Genomic DNA, 12,545 nt, shown 5'->3' on the forward strand with positions numbered 1-12,545 from the left:
CTGGAAGTGTTTTGCCTTCCTCAAGGGTTGATGATTTTCCTATTGAAGAGCAAGATATTTTGAATGAGCATAAGGATATAATAGCATCTGATTTTCCTAGTGAATTGCCTCCTATGAGGAGCATTAGCCATCATATGGGTTTAATTCTGAGCTTCAGCCTTCCTAACAAAGCTGCTTATAGGTTAACTCTTATGGAGAATGAAGATATAAGGAAGAAAGTGGAAGACCTTTTGAATAAGGGTTTGATAAGGGAGAGCCTAAGTCTATGTGTTGTTCCTACTGTGCTAGTTCTGAAGAAGGGAGGAGAATGGTGCATGTGCACTGAATCAAGGGTTGTTAACAAGATTACAATAAGATATTGGTTTCCCATACCAAGAGTAGAGGATCTCATGGATTATTTGAGTGGCTCCAGGTATTTTTCCAAGAGATTTGAAAAGTATTACCATCATAAGAATCAGACTAGGGGATGAATGGAAGACAGCATTTAAGACTAGTGATGGGTTGTATGAATGGCTAGTTATGCCTTTTGGGTTATCTAATGCCCCTAGCACATTCATGAGACTAATGAATGAGGTTTTGAAACCGTTTCTTGGTAAATTTGTAATTGTATATTTGGATGACATTTTGGTGTTTAGCGGGACTAAGGAGGAACATATAGAATATTTGAAGATGGTATTGAAGAGGTTACATGAAGAAAAGTTGCAGATTAACTTGAAGAAAAGTGTGTTTATGTAGACCGGGCTTATTTATTTGGGCTTCATGGTGTCCCAAGATGGACTAAAGATGGATAAGAAGAAGGTTCATTCCATCCTTGATTGGCCAACACCAAGAAGTGTAATGGAGATAAGAATCTTTCATGGTCTTTCTAGTTTTTATAAAAAAATTATCAGATATTTCAGTCATGTAGTGGCACCTATTCTTAAGACCATAAAAGGGAGTAAAAGACCATTTGTGTGGACTAAGGAGGCTGAAGAAAATTTCAGATTTCTTAAGAAGAAGGTAAGTGAGCAGCCCATTCTTTCTTTGCTTGAATTTGATAAGGTGTTTCAAGTAGAATATGATACTAGTGGGTTAGCAATTGGGTCAGTCCTAAGACAAGAAGGTAAACTGGTTGCATATTTCAATGAGAAGCTTAATGATGCTAAAAGGAAATATTCTTTTTATTATTTAAAAATCTATGCTTTGGTTCAATCTCTTAAGAAATGGAGACATTATTTACTACCTAAGGATTTTATTGTATATACAGATAACCATGCTTTGTAGTTCATTAAGAGGCATACTAAATGGGTTGAATATCTTCAGAGTTTTAATTTTATTTTGAAACATAAGAGTGGCCAAATGAATAAAGTTGTTGATGCTTTAAGTAGGAAGAATTTTCTGCTATGTGAGATACAAACTAATAGTGTGGGTTTTGAAAGCTTGAAGGAATTGTATATAGGGGATGTTGATTTTAAGGAAACATATGAAGCTTGCCTTGATCCTATTTGCAGGAATAGAGAGCCTTGGATGGACTACATGATTCAAGAAGGTTTTATTTTCAAGGGGTACAAGTTGTCTATCCCTTGAGTCTCCATGAGGGATAATTTGTTGAAGGAAAAACATAGTGGTAGTCTTGTTGGTCACTTTGGGCAGGATAAGACTTATTTGCAATTAAGTACTCAATATTTTTGGCCTAGGATGCATGCAAATGTGAGAAAGTGTGTAGAGAAGTACAGAATTTGTCAACTTGCTAAGGGGAGAAGCCAAAATGTTCAGCTTTACCAGACATTGTCGGTTCCAACCAGACCTTGGGATTTAGTAAGTATGAATTTTGTGTTCAGTTTGCCTCATACACAAAGGGGCAATGATTCAATCTTTGTGGGGGTAGATAGATTTTCAAAAATGGTGCATTTCATACCATGTAAGAAGACTAGTGATACCACTAACATTGCTAATTTGTTCTTTAAGAAAGTTGTAAGGTTAAATGGAATTCCAAGGAGTATAATTTTTGATAGGGATCCAAATTTTGTGGGTCATTTTTGGAAGACCTTATGGAAGAAATTGGGCAGAAATGTGAATTTTAGTTCTGCATATCATACTCAAATGGATGGTCAAACTAAGGTTGTCAATAGAAGCCTTGGCAATTTGTTAAGATGTCTCATTGGTGGTTCACCTGGAAGTTGGGATCTCATGTTGGCACAAGCAAGATTTGCCTATAATGATTCACCAAATAAAAGTACAAGTTTCAGTCCTTTCTATGTGGTGTATGGTATGCACCCAAGGGGTGTCTTTGAGCTTCATCATCTTGCTAGTATGGAGAAGAGGAGTGTTGATGGGGAGGACTTTTCCCATGCTATTCAAGATATTCAAGAGAAGGTGAAACAAAACATAGAAGATAGAAATCAGAAATACAAAAAGTATGTTGGTCAAAAGAGGAGGCAGTTGCAATTGGAGGTTCTAGATCTTGTGTTGCCTCATCTTTGTAAGGAGAGGTTTCCTACATGCACGTACAATGAACTGAAAATGAAGAAAACTGGTCCCTGCCAAGTCCTTAGGAAATTTTCTACCAATGCTTATGATATTTCCATGCTTGTAGATCTAAATATATCTCCCATTTTTAATGTAGTAGATCTATATCCATATAAGGGGGATGTAGCAGAGGATGGGATTAAGACAGCAATTTCATCTCTATAAAATTAGCCTACAGTAGTCTCTGCTCCACCACAAATAGAATGCATTCTGGATAAGAAGTTGCTAAAGAAGACCCATAAGCATGAGTATTCCAATATCTCATCAAATGGAGCAATCATCTGGTTGAATATGCTTCTTGGCTCAAAGATGATGAGATCAATAATCTGGGTTATTCAGTTGAAGATCTCATGAGCAAGAGCTCATGAATTCGTTCCACCTGGGGAGTCTGATGCAGGGGAATCCTACTCTTGCAATTTTTGGTTTTATCTTTGTTGTTGGTATTTTGGATTTTTGTTTGGTTTTTGTTTTGTTTGTTTGAAGTTGGGTGTTCTTCATTCTATGTCGAAGCATGTCTCTAGTCTCTAGTTACTTTTGTCACCTTGTAAAACAGTAAGGGAATTTCCTCTCTTGTCACCTAAGTGACAGGAACCGTTTTGAAAAGGGGCTTTAATCATGTTTGGTCATTATTCTCTCCAAACTCGATATTGTTACTTGTTAGTTTGGTTGGCATCGACAGTTAGACGATTTGGGGTTGGAAGTCGAACATCTCCAAGAAGAACCGAAGGGATGACATACAGTTGACGGTTGGAAACCCCCAGGCGATTGGTAAACTATATGAAGGCGGTTGATAGTAGAAGGAAGGGTTGGATAGTGATTGTGTAACCATAGAAACTATCTGCAAAGGAGTCATTGGTCGAAGGAAGGAATGCCTTGAAGTGTCAGATGACCATTGAAGCTGATTGTTGAATGTTGTCAATGTATTGATTGAGGAATCTTTGTAATTGATGAAGAAAGAACAATAGACAATTGTTTGATTTCCTGTCACAAATCAATAGTGGAGTTTTGGATTTGAAATTCTTCCTCTCTCTCTGAATGTGCATGAAATAACATAATATTTGATTGTTTTGTATTTCAATTAAGTAAAGCTACTCTTTGTTTCTTGTTCAAACCATTTCTCTGTAATAAGAAGGATTGATTGAATTTGTGTTTAAAATATGAATTTGGTTAAGTGGCCAGTGAGGCTTGCCATCAAGGTTCTTCATTGGTGTATGGTAGATCTTAATTGTAGAACTAGAAGGATTTTATGTGGTTGGACCTTTGTTGCTTTTACAATATTTTAACATTCCATTTTCATCGTATACAAGTATAAATCAAATATTTAAAATGTATTTTAATCAAAACATATACGATAGGGTATACAAATATAAATCAATTTTTTTTAAATGTATTTTAATCAAAACATATATGATAGGAAGAAAACCATTAAATATACAAATATTTATGGATATGTGACTATTAAAGTTTAAGAGTTATAAGCCACTTGAGATTTATTCTTTTGTTTTTTACATGACCTATAAAGTGATATAACAATGGGTAAGATAAAAATTTGTAAAGAGGGACTATTTATATCTACTTAATACATAAGAAGTTCTTATATCCATTTATTATGTAAAAATATATATAAATGTATATTTTATAGATTTTTTTCATGTTAATTTATTTTGTAGTTAATATCATCAAAATTGTACTTTATTTTCATAAAAGAAATGGTCAGCACAAATATAAGTTTTGAACTTAGAATCTAAGAAAGTGGCATATGTGTATTAAATATTATTAAAATGTAAATATTTTAATGTTTTTTATATTCATAATATTTTGTATTTTTTAAAATATTCAAGATATAGATTATATATTTTTATATATTTAAGAAAATATTAAATTATTAGAAAAATAGAAAATAAGAGTGACAACCCTCATTTCTGCATTAAAAAAATAGTTTATTCTCTATATTTTTAATCAACCTTATGTTTATTTATAATGATCTAATTGTACTTAAAAATAATAATAATTAAAATATAAAAATAAAATATTTTTAGACTATAAGCTTTGAGCCTTATCAAAAGGTATTTTTGCAAATTTTTGAATATATACCTAGTTAGAGAAATCTAGAATTGAAGACGTACTTTTGTTAATTTTTCTCAAAAGGAGTCCAAGTTGCGACATGGGTTGCCAACTCAACACTATTATAGCAAAATGGTTTTAACTAAAATCCTTTTATTTGAAAATGTTTCAACTAAAAAAAAAAATCTAAAACATGCTTAAATATGATTATTTCTGACATTTTGTAAAACAAAATAAAAAAAATTATGCTTGAAATAAGTAATTTCATGTGAAATGTTAATTTTAACACACTAATAATTTGATGAAACGTGTTGTAGACACTTTATCTACAATGATACATTTTTTTCATGTATAAATTTAATTTAATTTGTATTAAACATGATATGTATTTTCTAAACTATTCTATACACAAAAATTTTAAATATATTTTAACTATGTGATCATTATTTTTTCTCAATTTCTTCTCCTCGTCTTAAGCTTCAGCTATAGTGTACTAAACATAGCATTTGTGAATATCACCTTCTTGTATCTTAGGAAGTGATGCCTTAATAGAATATTTGAGGACCATAGAGGTCCAACTAATAAGGAGAGTACATAAAAAAATGCAATTACTTTTGCTTGACCTTCTTCTCTCTCTTCTTCTATACTTTTCTCTCAGTGATCTATCTTCTCTTCTTCCAATGATGTATTATTTTTGGCCAAGCCAAATTCCTCATAAAGGGTCTAGATAAGTGAAGTGGGGAGGGTTTATGCTCTAATGTCCAAGTCTTAGATAGACCCAAGACCTTTCAATACCATGTTTCTCAATGTCGCATCACTCTATTGGATGGTTTAGCATACAAACTAGAGGTATATGTACATCAAAATGTGGATGTGACAAGTTGGATTCTTAAGGAACTCTTCTTAGTGACAAGGTTAAAAATCAATTTGATGGTTTTTAAGGTTTATAAATTGTATAGTTTACTTATTTTCTAACGTGTTGAGATTTTCCATAGGTAGATGGTTTAGCATTTTTAGGATTAATTTTGTGATTTAGGGTTTAGAGTTACAAATGTTATAAATTTTGATGTAGGGATTTAGAGTTTCAGGTATGTTGGTTCAATATAGGTTGTCCATGCAAGGTTGGTTTAATAGATAGGTTTTACATAAGTGCACTTTATATCAAGTCTTTCTATAAGATTTAACATATGTGGAATAGCTCATCTATGTTTTCTTTGTTGAAGTTGTATCCCTCTTGGCCAATATCATCTCTCTCTTTGTAACATGTCTCTCTCATCTTGAATGACATTGCATGGTAACCATAGTGTGTCTTTGTTGATCCACAACATAGCCCTAGACATAGTATCTTGATACTTATTTGTACAATATCTATCTTATCTCATTATGTAGTGCTTATAGAACCTAATTGCAATTTTGAAGAAAGCTTAAATTGTACTTGACTCAGAAGACCTAATAGAGTCTAATTAAGCAACCAACATTCTTGTTTTCAAGGTTAAAATTAATCATAAAATAATTAGACATAAAAGAGCGAATCAAAAACTCTAAATCTAATTCAATCAACTCCTAAATAACAATGAAATAATATCAAATCAATTGAATACAAAAGCAAGCATAAAACTCCCTCAATTGATCTGAAAAGGCTTCCATTGCTCTTCTCCAATTTGTCTGCTAGGTGGCTCTCAAGTGTTACACTGGGATTCCTGCATAAGATAGACACAATTATTTTGAAGACTGTGATTCTTTCATTCTCTGGTTCTAGAAAAATTGATGTGAAATGAGGTTGAATTTATAGATTTTCAAGTGAGATGGGGTGAGATTTGGAACTGAAGTGCTAATTGATAGATAATTGATTTTGATTGATCAGCTAAGTGGATTGATTGACCTGTTAACTCATTTGATTGATTTGTTAACAAGATTGATTGGATAGATGACTTAATTGATTAGTCAATGGACTGAATTGATTAGGGAGATGATTGAATAGATTGTGGAGATGATTGAATAGATTGATTAGTCAAAAAAGGTGATTTGGAGTGAAAAGGGGAGATTGGAGAGTTAACTGAGTTAACTAATTAGTTAACCGATTTGATGAATCGGTCAGGATTTACAACATGTGTTGTAGGAGATTGAATTGAAATTCATTTTCATTTTTATTTGAATTTGAATTTTGCTTTTCGAATGTTGAAATGCACATGAGATTTATTGAAATTTATTGAAATGCAGATTTGGTGAAATGTGAATTTAGAAGAAATGAAATTAATTTGAATGAGTTGAAATTCAAATTTGGGGAATTGGAGGAATTAATTAATTTAAATGAAATTATTCAATCATTAGAAATAGGATTAATTAAGTAATAAATATTATTTAATTAAAGAATAAATCATAATTAATAAAATAATTAATATTTGAGAAAGGGGTTTGATGATGAATTGATTAAGAAGTGGAAATTGGATAATTAGTAAGATAAATGAATAATGATTGAAATTACTTAATTAATTAGACAAATAATTAGTGTGCGATCAATGAGACGTTTTTAGGTGTCTAAAATTCTCATATAGTCTCTTTGTCTTTGTCAATAGCATTGTAGATACAACCCATGTTAATTATATGCCTCATTTGTCATCCTATCATTCATTATATCCTTCCAGTTTTGCGATTGAGCCACCCTAGACTACACGAGTAGAGTGTGAAGGAACAAATATGGCTGAAGATGAGGCTCCACATTCACTCAACTATGTATAGTTTGATCACCCAAATGAATTCATCACAAATCCTAAGATATCCCCTATAATAACCCCTATTATGGATAGTCAAGATGGTGGAATGAGACTTGAATGAAAGAATCACCAAAACCCTAATATTACTACAAATAAGGGTGGGATATGTCTTGAGTGAAGGATATATATGATACCTAGTACAATAATAAAGTATTTAAATTATAGTCATTCTTGCAAAGAGATTATATGAACAAAGATAAATTATTTGAGAGCTTCAAGTTAAATGAAATTAAAGATATTATGAACACATGTATGTTATGTCATTTTGGTTTATTACTTTTAAATTTTGAGGGGTTTGAGATTTCTATATTAACTTAGGTTTTAGATCTTTTGGGATTTCTATTTTTAAGGAGTTTTAATATCTTTATACTATATTATATAAGGTTTACCTAGTTTATGGTATATATAGGGTTAACATATTTGGGTTTAGTGTATTAAATAATTCAATATTTATTTCCAAGAGTTCAAATTATTCAGCTTAACTTATGTTATGAAATTTAGGTTTTAAGGTTTGTAGTTCAAGCTTTAAGCATCCAAGTTTTACTTATGTTAAGTGTGATCTTCTCTACCATTTTTAGTTTAATGATTAATGTGTGAATGATAGTATTTAGTATTGTACAAAGTCTATGAATTTGAATTATATGTATAAACCTATGTATGTGCAAGTGAATTTGTACAATTTGCAGTAGAGAATAAAAAGAAAAGATCAAAGTTGCATGATCAAAAAAGATCTAATTAAGAGAAACTATAAAAAGGGGAAAAAAAGAATTGGTTACATTTTGTCTCGGATAACAAGTTGAAGTTTTTGAGGAAAAAGTTGAGGAAAAAATTAAGAATAAATGTTAGAGGTGAAGAAGACAATGTAGATGAAGAAGGAATTGATAATATTTTTTTCATTATATAGAAAATTCAATGGATATGGATCAAGATGCTCTTTTTATTAAGATTTCATCTAAAGGTATGTTGCTTGAAATCATGGTAAATCTACATTTTGTAATGATAAATTTTTAAAGAAAGATGCCTAATTAGAAAAGCACAATTATGTGCGAAATTATTTAGGAAAAAAATTATCCTTATTTTGAAGTTTATAGGGGTTGATAATATGAAGAAATAAAAAGACATAAAACATATAGTAATTAAAAATTTACAAGAAGTGTTTGACTTTGTTCAAAACAAGAGTCAAACTAAGGATTGAAGTGCTACACTAGAACATTGATGAATACAATATCAAGTAAAAAATATATCACATAGAACGAATCAAAAAAAAAAAGTCGCAGGCTTGAAAGATAAATTTATGCATTTGTAAAACTATTACATGTATCTAGGAAATCAATTCAAATATATATAGTGAAAAAAAAAAATTGGATGAATTTTATAAAACACAATTGAGTAAGTAGTTGTAGAGTTCCTCAAAAATATAAAATTTTAGCTAATGTGAAGAATCTAGTAATTGATTATTGGACTAATTGCTATTGTGTGGCCTTCTAGGATAGATGGTGTACAAATTGTGGGTGAAGGTGATACCAATTTTCCTCATCCAAAATACTTTATAGATATAGCACAGAGTGAAATTTCTCGAGCATTCAAACAAAAAAAAAATTACAAGTAAATTTTTTTCAAAGAATATTAAGAAGTTACAACCATCTTTTATAATATGAAATAAAATGCATGAAACTTGTCATGATCATGTTGAATTCCATCTCCATCTTGACATGAGATGTAAAAAAAAATATGTAAATAGGTAAGCTATATAGTTTTCCCTAGGAATACAACTTAAATTTTGAAGTTCATTCAATGTGAAAAATTAAAAGATTCAAATGAATTCAATGTGGAATGTGTTCAAATAATATATACAAATTTTGAGATTTGAAAACACTTCTAGTAATTGACTATATTGATCATTCAATGAAAATTATTTAGAAAAGAAAATGAATATAAGAAATACACAACCAAGTTAATTGACTAAAAATAAATTATCATCAAAGAAAATCAATTACCTTGCAATGAGTTTATGAACAAAGTTCGTGATATCATATATCCACATATTTAGCATTGTCATAATTTTTAAGCTATATTTTTTTAAGTCATAATTTTTTCACAAGGCTACATTCTCCATATGAATCTTGTTGAGATCTATATATTTATTCTTTAAACTCATTTAAAGTCAATATTACTATTCAGAATAGGAAGCAATCTTCATGCATGTATGTTAGAGATGTGTTAAGTTTCATGTGCATAAAGCAAAGTATTACAAGTGAATGGATCATGAAGACGATTTGTTGTTATATTTATTCGTAAAGCTAGGAGCCATGTAACTCATTGTTTTCCAAAAAAAAATTTGAAGGATATGAAATGACGTGATATAATTGTTTTAAAACATTAGATTAAATCTTATAGGTGTGATGTTTATTGTTGAATAGCTCAAATATATGGTTTGTTTAATGGTTTTGATTTTTGTTTACTTTATAGAAAATTTAAGTCTACAAAAACATTTAATTGTTTAATCCAACAACATGCTAGTTACAATTTTTTTTAAATAAAAAGCGGACATAAAAAGAGTACAATAAAGCTAGAGCTTGTGTCAAGTGTGCACATCACTTGTGTAAACTTGTAGGTAACATAGTTGAAGTGCATATAAAATTGATCGGTAGTGCAAAAGTTATTTTGGTTTTCATGAAGAAAAGAGTAGCTCACTATGCACCAAATGTAATTTTAGGAAGTTAAAGGTATTGAAATCCCAACTTTATTTGGAGCATGCAACTTGCAAATTTACACAAATATTTATGAAATTCTATATCATGTTTTCAAGGATATTTGAAATTTAACATTTTAAATTGTTTTATTCGTAATCATTCACTGCTTCGATTCTTATTATTGCTAAATCATTATTATTATTACAACTCCCCATTTACTTTTCAAGTGAGAGAAATCATATTTTTATGTTGATTGTGTAGAAAGCAATATAAATACTCTGCAACATAAGAATATTATATGTAGATATGTTTCACAATGAAAAATTAAAAAATTGAGTTTAATCCCTCTTTACGAAGACAATGATATAGATGTCATTAATCATTTTTATTCAATTAATTATGAATGTTGTTTAATCTAGTATTGGCTATGTAGATTATTTTAGTGGAACATATATATATAACCTAAAATAATCTACTAATGTCATGTAAAAATAGAGTTGCTCTCACCTTAACCAATAATGTCCTAACACTTAGTTCAAAATTTTCATTGATGCATGCAAGTGCAACAGGGTTGATCAATGGTGTTTTAAGGGTATGGGAGTCATGTCTCCTCAAATTGTGGTCTCTACTTGTAGGGCCTCTATAGTGGCTCATTCTCCTAGGTGTGACTTTCATATGTTCCTTGTTCGTTATGCTTTGGACGATGACTTTAGTTTGTGTACCTACAAGTTCATGGTGGTTGGTTGACTTTTGGGGCTATAAATGGTGTCAAGATCTTGCATGTCCCTACTCCAATGCCTCTAGATTATTTTGATTGTCGTGTTGTGATTGGAGAAAATTTTGATGCTTTGAGATTAGATCGCCAAGGAGACTGTGATAGTTGGAAGTTGTGAAGTTCTTTTTACCCTTTGCACCATGATAAAATTTAGATCATCCTCTATGCGCAATCCTACCTTGTGGTGGTTTGTGGGTACAACATGCTTTTCATCTACAATGGGGTTTGGTCTATATATTCAACAATTTGTGACCCTTTCTTCCTAACTTATATAGTTGGGTTTTAGATTCATGGATGCCTCACATTGATGGCAAGATCAAGTTATTTCCTTCTGTAAGGGTTTAGGACTTAGATGTTTTCCTAAATCTATCTCAGAATTGCAAACCAAAGTGAAGGGTATGAGATTGATTAGGATAGGGTCTAGCATTGTTTAGGATAGATCATTGAACACTCTTTTATGCCTAGCAACTTGGTTGCATGTGTGTTGATTCTTGATTGACAAGTTTATTACAGTTGTGTTTTCTTTCCATCTAAAAGTTTGTTGTGTATGCTTTAGGCTATTCTATTTGATATACACGGTTTTTATCCCTTCAAAACCATTTTATCTTAATAAAAAAAACATCAATAGATTTAAGTCGATATTTATTCGAAGGCAATATGCTAACCTTTTTCTATATTCATCTCATTATAAAATGGCATATTGCATACATACAAAAATTTGTAAATTTATTAAGTTTGTTTACATGTTTCATCCATAGAATTTGCTCTTATGATGTTCTATTATAAAGAATAAGATCTCCAATTCATGATTATTGTTTAAGATTGTATCAGTATTATTATTATTATTTATATTGTGACTAGCCACTTCATAGACCATATGTCTTCTATTATTATTATTTTTTATTTTATGATGTCTATATAAAACATATGTTGCCTTGCGGCATTTTTTATTAAGTAGACCACTTTATATAAAATAGCTTAGAATTAATTTTGGCCAACTCGACAAATGATTTATATTCACTTATGCATAATTATTACTTTTAATTTTCTTATCATTCCAACCATGTGTGACTAAAGAAAGACCTTTGTTCTCCTTGTCTCTATACTATCATGAGAAATTTGTTGTCCTTACTAAAGTTAGAATTCAAAATCAAATGTATTGAACATCGACAATTCCTTTGCTATGGTATCCATTTTAGAATACTCACTTATCATAATGTCATGGTTTTCTTTTTGTGTAGAGGAATTAAAACTTTTACTTTCTCAAAGCTTTGTGAGAGTTCCTACTCTCTGGGAAATAATAGTGAGTTCTTCAATTACTGATTTCCGCCGAAACATCTTTTATTTCTCCTTGTATTGATAGTCACTAAGATTTTAATTGGATTAATCACTATTTTTTGTCATAAATCAAACCATGGATTAAAAAAATATTACTGATAAGTAGAAGATATTTTCCACAGCAAGTCAAATTACGACATTACTATCAAGATTCAACTATGTAGTTAATGAGTCAAACTCAATGACCGATGTTTCATGAGTATTGGTTCACAAGAACCCATCTCTTATGAGAATGAATGGTCCACTTAGCACTCATTGCTTCTAGGTGATGCTCACATAGGTGAAGCATTGGGCCTTCCTAGGAGGTCACCCATCCCCGTACTACTCTAACTCAAACGCACTTAACCACAAAGTTTCCTCCAAGGTTAAATCCACTTAGCTTGCAACCCCATT

Source organism: Cryptomeria japonica, chromosome 8, assembly GCF_030272615.1.
Source record: "Cryptomeria japonica chromosome 8, Sugi_1.0, whole genome shotgun sequence".
Classification (NCBI taxonomy): Eukaryota; Viridiplantae; Streptophyta; class Pinopsida; order Cupressales; family Cupressaceae; genus Cryptomeria; species Cryptomeria japonica.